The following is a 13,177-nucleotide window of genomic DNA, read 5'->3' as shown; positions in this document are numbered from 1 at the left end:
GGGTGGTCCAGGGCTCCAATTAATCAAAAGCAACACTGAACATGAAGGATAATGTTAGCAGGAACTATCAGATGAGGATAGAAAACTTAGGTTTGAAAAGACATTTTTCTTTCTTTTCTTTTCCTTTCTTTTCTTTCATTTTCTTTTCTTTTTTATTTATTTTTATTATATATTTTCTTCATTTACATTTCAAATGCTATACCTTTTCTGAGTTTCCTCTCTGAAAATCCCCTATACCCCCCTTCTCCCCAACCCACCCACTCCCACTTCCTGGCTCTGGCATTCCCCTATACTGGGGCATAGAATCCTCACAAGACCAAGGGCCTCTCCTCCCATTGATGTGGCCGACTAGGCCATCCTCTGCTACATATGCAGCTAGAGCCATAAGTCCCACCATTATCATTGAGTAGAGTGTTATTCAGTTTCTACATGCATGTTGGCTTTCTATTATTTATGTTGGTACTGAAGATCAGCCTTAGTCCATGGTGATCTGATAGGATGCATGGGATAATTTCAATAGCTTTGTATCTGTGGAGGCCTGTTTTGTGACCAATTATATGGTCAATTTTGGAGAAGGTACTGTGAGGTACTGACAAAAAGGTATATCCCTTTGTTTTAGGATAAAATGTTCTGTAGATATCTGTTAAACCCATTTGNTTCATAACTTCTGTTAGTGTCCATGTGTCCCTGTTTAGTTTCTGTTTCCAGGATCGGTCCATTGGTGAGAGTTGGGTGTTGAAGTCTCCCACTATTATTGTGTATAGTACAATGTGTGCTTTGAGCTTTACTAAAGTTTCTTTAATGAATGTGAATGCCCTTGCATTTGGAGCATAGATGTTCAGAATTGAAAGTTCATTTTGGTAGATTTTACACTGAGTGTGAAATGCCCCTCCTTGTCTTTTTTGATAACTTTGGGTTGAAAGTCTATTTTATTCTATATTTGAACGGCTAGTCCAGCTTGTTTCTTTAGACCATTTGCTTGGAAAATTGTTTTCTAGCCTTTTACTCTGAGGTAGTGTCTGTCTTTGTCCCTGAGGTGGATTTCCTGTATGCATCAAAGTGTTGTGTACTGTTTATGTAGCCAGTCTGTTAGTCTATGTCTCTTTATTGGGAAACTGAGTCCATTGATATTAAGAGATATTAAGGAAAAGTAATTGTTACTTTCGGTTATTTTTGTTGTTAGAGTTGGGATTTTGTTCTTCTTTTAGGTTTGTTGAAGTATTATTTTCTTACTTTTTCTAGGGCACATTTTCCCTACTTGTATTGGAGTTTTCCCTTTATTACCGTTTGAAGCGCCGGATTTGTAGAAAGATATTGTGTGAATTTCGTTTTTTTATGGAATATAAGACATTCTTTTCTAACATGAATCAACATAGAGACTATGTCAATTGTCATATTATGCAAAATGAAGTTATTGCTACAATGACAGAATCAGATTATCTTTATCATTTTATGCAATACACATCCAATTAAACATTAATACTGAGTGAGCAAAATAGACAATTTCTTTTATAGAGTCATGGTTTGAAAATCAGGTGATTTTTCATCAAAATCAAATTATTTCTTCTAGAAGGAATGAACTAGTTTTACTAGTGAGGACTTAAGTATTAAGGTATATTTTGATACTGCGTTAAATTATTGGACAACTCATGGGCATACTTGGAACAACTTGGTATGCAGTTTTTCAAGTGGAAATTTGATTAAATTTAAATATAAATAAAGTGTTTATAACAAAATTTTAATATCCAAATGAAGATGGAGTTTTAAACTATTTGTTTTCTTTTTATTGTTTGCACATATGTATATCTTGGTGGAGATACACATGCATAAGTTCAGTTGCCCATGGAAGAGAAGGGTAAACCAGATTCCCTAAAGCTAGAGTTTCAGAAGGTTCTGAGCCATCTGATATTGGTACTGGAAACCAAACTTGGGTCTTTGAAAAACACAGTCAGCATCATTCAGTGCTGAGCTGTCTCTCTAGTCCCATGAAGATGTATGTGAATCCAAAACACATACCAATACTTTAAAGCTCTACAAAAAAACATATAAAACACAACACTGATAAATTTATCTTAGTGGCATATTGTGGCGGTTTGAATATGTTGGCCCAGAGAGTAGCACTATTAGGACCTGTGGCTTTGTAGAAGTAGGTGTGGCCTTATTGGAGGAAGTATGTCATTATGGGCATAACCTTTAAGACCCTCCTCCTAGCTGCCTGGAAGTCAGTCTTCTCCTGTTTGTCTTTGTATGAAGATATAGAACTCTCAACTCCTCCAGCCCTATATCTGCCTGGATGTTGCCATGCTCCCACCTTGATGATAATAGACTGAACTTCTAAATCTTTAACCCAATCCTAGTTAAATGGTGTCCTTTATAATAGTTGCATTGGTCATGGTGTCTGTTCATAGTAGTAAATGCCTAGCCAGGACACATGTTAAAATGATACTGCTTTCAATATATTGAGTTTAATAAATATGTTGCTTAAATGGTTTTCAGTATTCTATTTTCATTTTTCACTGTGGCTGCTAATTTTTTTCAGTTACACATGGAGACTACAGCTCAAGGTAATAGCTAAGCTAAAGAAAAAATTCACAGTGAGCCTAAAATATACATAGGAATGGGTAATACTAAAAATACTACATATTAATTCCTTAAAATATATGACTTTGAATGTTTGTATAGGAAAGGAAGAAATAACAAGGAGTAATTAGTTGCATGTCAAACCTAAAGGCAGTTCCAAAAATCTAGGAAAAACGAACGTGTGAAGGTTGACCACCAAGAGAAGAGTGAACAGCAGGACACAGGAAGGAGCACTGGACTCCAGCTGCAGGAGATATCGGTGAGGAGAATTTACCTGGTAGTTAAGAAAATTGGAAATTTTCTGAGGAGAACAATATGTTCCTTACACAGCTGACAGGAAAAAAAAAACAGAACATCTAATTTTCCTTGTATTTTAAGAGAAATTGAATCATGATTAAGCCATTTACAAATGGATGTTTTGTTCTGTAATTCTTTGAAATGATTTTAGCCAATTTTGAAGGGAAACTATTGTCCTGACATTTTGAAAATTCTACAAAACTTAAAAAAAAATTGTTAAGCACTTCCCACCTTAAACCACAAGGCCAATATAAGAGATATAAAAAAGAAGTAAGCAACATTAGGATGAAGTGGGCAACATATTCTTTATGAGATGAAGCATGACTAGGTAAGATACTAACATGCTAAGTGCATCAATAATATATATATATATATATATATATATATATATATATATATATATATATTTAAAATAATTGATTATGGGCCTGTGAGATTATGGGTTCAGGGAGTTAGGGAGCTTGCCACCAAGTCTGACAAACTGAGTTTGATTCATGGAACACAAACCTCTTCTGGGCATATACCCAGAAGATCTTCCAACTGGTAATAAGGACACATGCTCCACTATGTTCATAGCAGCCTTATTTATAATAGTCAGAAACTGAAAAGAACCCAGATGTCTCTCAATAGAGGAATGGATACAGAAACTGTGGTACATTTACACAATGGAGTACTACTCAGCTATTAAAAACAATGAATTTATGAAATTCTTGGGCAAATGGATGTATCTGGAGGATATCATCCTTAGTGAGGTAACCCAATCACAAAAGAAGTCACTAGATATGCACTCACTGATAAGCAGATATTAGCCCAGAAACTTAGAATACCCAAGATACATTTTTGCAAAACACAAGAAAACCAAGAAGGATGATCATCGTGTGGATACTTCATTCCTCCTTAGAATAGGAACAAAATACCCATGAAAGGATATAGATACACAGACAAAATTTAGAGCTAAGATGAAAGGATGGACTATTCAGAGACTACCCCATCCAGGGATCCATCCCATTATCAGCCACCAAACCCAGATACTAATGCACATGCCAGCAAGATTCTGCTGAAGGGACCCTGATATTGCGGCCTCTTGTGAGGCTATGCCAGTGCCTGGCAAACACAGAAGTGGATGCTCACAGCCAGCTATTGGATGGAACACAGGGCCCCCAATGGAGGAGCTAGAGAAAGTACCCAAGGAGCTGAAGGGGGCTGCAACCCTGTAGGTGCAACAACAATATGAACTAACCAGTACCCCCTGAGCTCGAGTCTCTAGCTGCATATGTAGCAGAAGATGGTCTAGTCAGCCATCATTGGGAAGAGAGGCCCCTTGGTCTTGCAAACTTCATATGACCCAGCACAGGGGAAGGCCAGGGCCAAGTAGTGGGAGTGGGTGGGTAGGGGAGCAGGGGCGGGAGGAGGGGGGAGGTAATAGGGAACTTTCAGGATAGCATTTGAAATGTAAATAAAGAAAATAATAATTAAAAAAATGGAAAAAAAAAGAGAGAGAGACTCAACTACTACAAGTTGTCCTTTGACCTCCACACAAATGTTCTGTTGCCCCTTCCCCGCACACACATACATATACACATAATAAACATAAAAGTACATCATGAACACATTAGATTTATTGCATTGAAACATAAAAAATTTTAGAAGTAATCACCACCATAAAAATAAATAATATTTAAGAGTTAGAAGGAACTGGGAGGGATTCGAGGAAGAGGAAATTATATGATCAAAATATAGTGTATGAAAAATATAAATAAAAATTTTCAATTTAAAACATCATGTGGCAGTCTTAATAGCTTCAGAAAGGAACTTACTTGACATTAACTTGCTTAACTACAAACACACAATTAAGAAAGGGGACTCTCTCATTGTAATAAAGATCCGCTTTAAATAGATTCTTTAAAATCACATTTAATAATTGAATCTGTGAACACTAGGAGCACTGTCACTTTTTATTTTCAATACCACTGTACTCTATACATATGCACTGTCACACACAGAAAGTTAAAACGAAATAAGAAAGAAATGTTGTTGGAACTGTTGAGAGAGAAAAAGAGATATGGAGCCAGAGACAGAGACTTTAACAGATCAACAAAGGTTTAAGAAGGAGGAGAGGGAGGGTGTGTCTGGTGGATATGGGGAAAGGGGACTCCATGCAAATAGAAAAGTAAGAACAAGCCTGAGATCTGAACATGTGCCACATCTTAATACAGTCAGAACATCGTGAGCAGGGCTTAGAGGATCAGGAGTGTGGCTCCAAGAATTCACAAAAAGTGAAATCATTTGTTCTTGTAAAATGTGAAAAGACTAACTTTTCCTCTGAGTGTGCTGCAGAATCACTGAATGGGTAACCTGATTTGAATTCTTAATAGGCTCTGCTGGCTGCTGTTAAAACACAAGACTAATGGGAGCAGGAACCCCAGTGAGAAGCCTATTTCCCTCCCACTCCTGCAAACCTGTGGCCTCTTATCCCTTAATTATAATTTCTGCACTTAGATGTGGCATGCAATTGAGGACTGAGCCAGGGGGAGCCAAGGAATAAAACAGCAACTGATGCGTCTGAAGACAGTGATGGTGTACTCATATACATAAAATAAATAAATAGATCTTTTTTAAAATAGTTGGAAATGTCCTCTAGAAGGTTGTGTTAAAAGAATATGTCTCCAACTGGTGGTAGTATCTTGACAGACTATGAAACTCTAGGAGGTGTGACCTACCTCTAGGAAGTATGTCCACTGGCCTGTCTTTAGGGTTACATCTTATCTTTCCCCTTTTCTATCTCTGTCTGCTCTCTTCTTGTCATAAAATAGACAACTCTGTCTTACCACATGCTTCATCGTGATGCTCAAGCTCACCCTAGCCCTGAAACAGCAGTCAGTTGACTATGGATCAAAACTTCTGAAGCATTGAGCTGAAATACATTCTTTCTCATTTAATTTTTTTCTTTCAAGCATTTGCTCATCAATGAAACTGTGATGAACACAGAGGTAAGGGCAACAATGGCATGTGTGTAGCTTTGACATTAGCACAGTCCTCTATCATCTACAAACCAGGAGGGGGGAGACAGGACTTCAAGGAAGCAGTTGGAAAATAGTATACTTGACGAACTGTTTTCAGATAGCTCGTAGGACAGGCATCCCAGAAGGCAGAATGGTGATTCATGGTGTGAGCTATCCAGAGCTTGAGTCCTGACCTGTCAAAGAAGAATGCTGAGACACCTATGTCTTAGATAGGTGGTCATCTAAAGAGATGACATACATAAAAACTTGCTTGGTATGAGTCAAATCTGATAGAAGTTGTCTCTTTACACTCTTATGAATTAGATCCATATTATTGGGTCACCTTGATATTCTTTCTGTGCCATGAACCTGTTCTTATTAGATTCTGGATGTTGAAGGTAGTAATAGTAATTATGAAACTGTTGGTCTTCAGAGTGACTTTAAGTGTTTCCAAGATGCACATGAAGTATCTGGAATACAATACATGCCCGACTAATGGCACTTTATTACAAGCAAGTCTATTGCTAGGCCCTCTAAATACACTGGAGTCATAAAATCCAACAGAGTGTGTCCAAGCTATATTTACCAGTGTCAGCGCCCCTCGTCCATGCCATAGAAAAGTAGAATAAATGTGCAGGTAGGGAGCTGTGTCTCACAATAAATGCTTATTCATTTTAAGCCATTAGCACAGCAGCCTAGCTCTTCCCCCAGCCATCAGAATGCAGTGCTTATAAAGCCAGAGACTCACGACACATGTTCCTTGTGTTCAGCAGTACCAGGTCCCTGAAAATGGACTTTTAATGCCTTATAGAACTTAGATTCAGGGAATCAGAAATTGTCTGGACCTGGTTCCCTGAAAGCATTATTGCATTCAAATAGACTCTCTGTTCTGCAATGCCTCAGAGTTCAATTAAATGCTTCTTTTTAAAAAGTTCATAGGACACAGGAGAGTGATAACACCCTGAAGTCACCTTCCAGTTAGGTACATACTGTAACTTACTCTTGTTAGCCCATCCTATCAACCCCAAGAAAACCTGCTGCAATCATGGAAACTTCAGCAATCAAGTTCTGGAATCTCAACCGCCGGGTCATTATCTGGTTGAGGGTTAATTTAATGCAGTGTATATGAAAAAAAAAAAAAAAAACAGAACTTCAGAACAGAAGCTAGGAACAAAGATTCTAGTTATGGCTGAGTTATACTGACACAATTCTGTGTTGGTGGCTTTTCTTCAAGACTACAAATGCCAACCCAGAATGTAGGTTTCCACTTCTGTCCAATGAAAAACTTCCAGAGTCTGTCCAAATGTCAGACTCCCAGAGATGACCACTAAGCTTTAGTGACTACTTTGGTAACTGTGTTGAGCGAAGAGCATCGTGTTTACAAGTTGGAAATCCTTGCATTCATTCACTCATTCATTCATTCACTCATTCATGTATTCACTTACTTAGTCTTGGTTTTGCTGGCAATATTTCTACCTTCCAAACACTTATATTTAAAACTGCAATGCCAGGGCAAATGCAAGGTAGGCAGGGGCTTAATGGAAAATGTTTGGATCACTAGGCCATGCCATCATGAACCGATAATTAGAGGCTAGAAAAGGGATTATGTTTGTCCGACCAGTCACTTGTGATTACTCTGGCTCTTTGCCATGAGAAAAGACATCAAGAAGACCTTTGCCAATTGCCACCACCTTAGTTCAGAACTGAGAGAAATAATCTTTTGTTGATTATGAATCCCTCAGTCTGTGGTATTGTTATAGTAGTATAAAACAGATCAATACTCACATGTACGTGGTGCATATCTTCTTCAGTTATTTTTCATAATCATAGGAATATATGAATGTGTATATATACATATTTATCAAAATTTGTCAGAGACATTTATCTTTCAAGATACTTATTCCTTCCCCCAGAAAGTCCTAACATACACATACACACACACACACACACACACACACAGAGAGAGAGAGAGAGAGAGAGAGAGAGAGAGAGAGAGAGAGAGAGAGAGAGGTTTTATTCCTTAAAGAAAGTTATTCTCTTCTAACACACTGAACTCTGATCTATAAAGGCTACTCAGTAAGTTTGTATAACATGTTCACCTGTAATGAGTCTCTCTTTGTCTCTCTCTGTCTCTGTCTCTGTCTCTCTCTCTTGAAACCCACTGGATTAAGGGATAATGATTACCTCACAAGCATGAGGACCTGAGTTCAGATCCCTGCACACATGTAGCAGGCCAGATATGATCCTGTGCTAATTGGTAATGCCACGATGGAAGTGGGTGGAGAGAAGATGGTCTTTGGGGTTATCTAGCTATCAGTTCAGCTTGGAAAAGAAACTTCAGGTCAGGTAGAGACACTGTCTCAAAGGAATAAGGCAAGATGTATAAAGAAGTATACCTTATACTCTCCTCTGTCTCCTCACATACCCCCCCACATGTGTGTCTATACCACAAATACACAAATGCATGCACACATCAAGAAGTACATATACACACAGAACCACACACACACAAGAGAGGGGGGTTGCAACCCCATTGAGGATCAAATGACCCTTTCACAGGGGTTACATATCAGATATCTTACATATCAGATATTTACATTACAGCAGCAAGATTACAGTTATGAAGTAGCCACAAAAATTATTTTATGGTTGGGAGTCACCACATGAGGAACTGTATTGAAGGGGCACAGTGTTAGGAAGGTCGAGAACCACGGCCATAAGCCATCTCTCCAGTCCCCCACCTGTAGATTCTTTATGAAAAGAGTCTACATCACCACCTTAGTATGCATCCCTAAGTGCCATAATATGTTGGAAAGGAGTTTATGGTAAGAAATTATTTAGATAAGAAATAAATGAAGAGATAAACAAAACTATCATGGGCTATCTATTAGATGGTATATCTAGTAGATGATCCCAACTGCCAATCAAGTTGACTCTTCATATTGATCAATGACAACCTATCTCCTAAGCTTTTAGATATATATAGTTTCTAAAAGATTATTGGGAATTATTGGGACAACAATTTCCCTTCACAGGTAAGGAGACCCAGCTTGGTGTCTTCACGTCTTCAAATCTACCAAACTGTATCCAATTCTTTTCTACCTGTGGTAATGGGAATTCAAAGGAAGTGATTCAAAGAATCCAAAGAATGATGATCCATATTTTTATGATGTTTTATTACCAACTGAATTTTACCTCACATAGACTGAGTCTATTTAACCACACGGTGGAAACCAATTAGCCAAAGAGCCAAAGCAGTGACAGAAAATGACCTTCTCTAGGAGGGTAAGCTGACTGAATGATGGACCAACTCCTCAAAGAATGGTCTTGCCAGGAAACTGATTTAGAGCTGAGAGAGGAGATGGGTGATCTCAGTCTGATGGAAACAATCTCATAGGTGAGGATTTGTAGCCAAATGACACATATCCAATCGTAATCACCTAGTCACAAAGTGTTTTCCAGGTCTGTAAATCTCTGGAACTTGGATCAGCTCCTCCTAAGGTTTCTGGCATATTGCTAGGTGTAAATGTCACAGGACTTCTTGGTTGTCATGAAACTCACAGTAGAAATAAAAACAAAAAACCAAAAAACAAAAAACTGTATATGTTATTGTAGCAAGAAGGGTCATCTGAGATTGACTAGGGGGCCAAACATGAGATCTAATTTTAATGCTCAACTTCATAAACACCAAATCTCATGTAATTAAATTTCTTTACAGAGCCAACAAAATGGTTCATCAGGTAAAGATGCTTTGCCTCACCAGCCTGGTGACCTGAGTTCAATGCCCAGAACTCCTGTAGAAGTAAAAGATGAGAACTGACCCCACAGCAACCCTCTGGCCTCACATGCAGGCTGGGGCATATGCACAGCCTCCACACTCACTCTGACAGTATCCTTTCTTTTCCTCTGCTGAACACTCACAAACTTCTAACAATTTTTTGAAGATTGCAATGGATACTATTTGTCAATGATGGAGTGAACTCTTAAATTGTTTGAAGGACTTTAAACACGCTTTTTTATGACACTTGCCTAACATGGGTGCAATAGCCCATGCCACGTTAGCTGGCATGTACTGGGTAAATATTGCTTGGTTTTCATACCATATACATTTTTGTTCTTTTCCTGGTTAAATGTGAATCCAGAAAGTATAAAGGTCATGAGACACCAAAACAAGGTCCCCTTTTTATCCACAATTTTCCCGGGAAAGGTTTTCAATGTTTCATTTGTGAGCTAAAGTTTCAATATTGCCTATTGGTGGGATTTGTTTGACTTCTGTAGCTTTCATCATAGTTATAGGGTCATAGAAATACATGTAAAAGACCCCAAAGACCACTGATTCCTACCCAGGGCAAGATTAGAGGGCAAGCCAGTTGGGCAGCTGACCCAAGCAAAAATTAATAAATATCACTAAAACATCATTGGAGATAAAACTAAATGGAAGACCCATAATTTCAAGGAATACTCTCAGACAGACAATGAAGTTGGGAAATTTCCTTAGAGCTACTTGGGATGGAATTTGAATTCCAAGAAACCTGAAGAGACAGCATCACAGAGCGTAGTGATGGTTCTTATTTTACCACATGTGCTGTTACTGCTTTGACCAGAGCTGACCACTGAGAGACTGAGTCGAAGCCACCAAAGAGTTCCTTCTTCTTTCTGTCTCCCTCTATATAAATAGCAAATTGCTTGTTGAAGGGTAGCATTTTCAAGAGGTTTCAACTGTTGGTCTACCTGTGAGATGTGTGTCCTCAGGGAAACATCCATCAGACTAAAAGTCTCCATATATTAGTAACTAAATGGCTGAGTGAATCACTTCCTTGAGTGGCTCAGAAAGTTATAATAATGCTTCCTGGCTACACGTGCAGATTCCTAAGACTCTCAGTAAATGCAATATTGAACAAAAAAGAACAGAGCGGTGGGTTCTGACTGAGGAACAGGTTGGTGACCTCAGAAACTCTAGTACTAAACTGTAAGCACTATGTGAAAGTCTACAGAGTGCTAAGTGGTCCAAAGAGAGATGATAGGCAGGTAATAGATAAATAATAGACAACAGATATATGATAGATAGAAAGACATATGGATACACAGACAGAAAAACTGGTAGAGAATGGCAAACAACAGAAAAAGATATCCTGAGAACCTGACTGTGACAATACATCTTAAATAGCTAACAATGTCTTCCAACAATGAGCAGTGATTAATCTACATGAATTTAATGCAACCCATGATGTTTTCTGGATCATTTGTTCACCATCTCCACAGGGTTGCTCACCAGAAGAAGAGATCAATCTAACTAGGTAATATTTTTGCAAAGCATTTTCAACCGTGTGGGTTTTTCCCCTGCCCCTTGAAAATGATGAAACCCTAATTAGGTATATGATAAATTTTTAAGTCTTCTGATAATTGTTCATTCTATCCCTCGACCCAGTTATTTCACTAGAGGACAATAAATTCTCACCACATTAAATCAAAGAAATATCTTAGATGATTAAAGAGTTAATGTCAAATTCTACAGTGCTCCATCTTATTCACCCCCGTTTTGTTTTCTCAGGGGTGTAGGGCAACCTACATGCAATTTAATTTTTTGATTGCTATAATATTAACTTATATCTTGTCACATTCATTTCTCTCCAGCTGTGTGGTTAAATGTTCTCTTTTTGTATTTAAGGGAATCTCATTTGAAAATTCCCAAATCCTTTGCAGAAGCAAAAGAGAAACACATCAAAATCCACAAATAGATATTTTTATCCAACATTAATATTAATATTTGTTCTTCTCTTTGGAACTTTACCATTCCAAATATACCATAATTGAGAAATTTTGACTCTTCAAGACTTTTAATCACCACATTAATTGATTCAATGATGAATCCATGTTTGACACTTGAATATGGTAGAGAATCCTAGAGTGTTCAGATGAGTCACAACTTGGAGACTTCAATGGGAACTTTAGGATAAATAACAAGTCTAAGTCTCATGTTCACAAACAAATATGAAATAATACTTAGGTATTTTACTTCTAAGACAGACTTTTTGCCTGTTTCACCTTTTATAGACTTCCAACATCTATGTAGTCTATCATGACTATTCCCAAGCCCCATCACCCTCTCTCACACCTTCTCCCCAATTCACCCCACCTCTGCTCTTGTATTCTCTTGTTCGGGTAGCTGCAGCTTCTGTATGGTTGTGTCTATAGCCATTATACCATGTCCAGAAGGCAGAGATGTCACTCCTCCTCACCCACCTGTCCTTACATTATGGCACCAATTCTTCCACAATGTTACCTGGGCCTTGGAAAAGAGGTGATATGAATGTCCCCTTTAGAGGCCAAGTACTCAGCCTAAGACATAACCCTTAACAAAAATAATAGAAATGATGCAGTCATAGATCTTATTTTCTCATTGTTCTGTCATGACTCTACTAACCAATGTCGAAATATTGCTTTCTTCTCCAGATGAGAGCAAATCGGGATTGTTAATACAGTCACGATAGACTAATGGGAAAAAAAATCGAAGCGTTTTTCTCAGACATCACAAGCAGAGATCATTATCTTGGGACAAACACAATTTGTCCAGTGCATTCTCTGTGTCACTTCCAAAGTAAGAAAAGATTGACTCTCAAGATCCAAGGGGGGCATTTAGAATTCAGTACATGTGCGGACAACAAAGGAAGACTTGGAAATATGCTAAATCAGTTTCCAGGCCATGTTCTGTGGAACCCTGCAATTCTGGAGGATAGTGATAGAAGTTCCCTGAAGAGACAAAGTTCCCCTGACCCAATAAATTTGGAAGAAATTCAGGAATAATGCAATTATTCATGAGAGACAAAATATTACCCTGTTAGGGTTTGCAAAATCCTTCAGTCAAGAAGTTTGTTTCATTCTGCCTGGTTTTTCCTCAAGATTTATTTTAAGAAGAAAGGCTACTTTTAAGGAATCCCTTTAAAACAGTCCGTACTCAAGTCTATGCACCTACCATGTCAAGTAGTTTTACCCTTTAGCTGAATGAGTTGAGCTTTGAAATGATGGGACATTTTGGAAGACATGTCTTCCATGTGTGTAAAAGTCTGGGTAGCATGAGTCCTTACCTCCCTAGAATAGCCATGGTCATATTACAGAGTTGAGCTGGTACAGCCATTCTGATAGTCAATTCAAGATGCTGCATAAACATGCCATAAACTTCAAGCAACAGACTTTTTTTTTATTTTCTTTATTTACATTTCAAATGCTATCACAAAAGTTCCCTATACCCTCCCCCGCCCCTTCTCCCCTACCCACCCACTCCCACTACTTGGCCCAGG

The sequence above is a fragment of the Mus pahari genome, chromosome 18, assembly GCF_900095145.1.
Source record: "Mus pahari chromosome 18, PAHARI_EIJ_v1.1, whole genome shotgun sequence".
NCBI classification, from domain to species: Eukaryota; Metazoa; Chordata; class Mammalia; order Rodentia; family Muridae; genus Mus; species Mus pahari.
Note: the sequence above shows the minus strand (reverse complement) of the source record.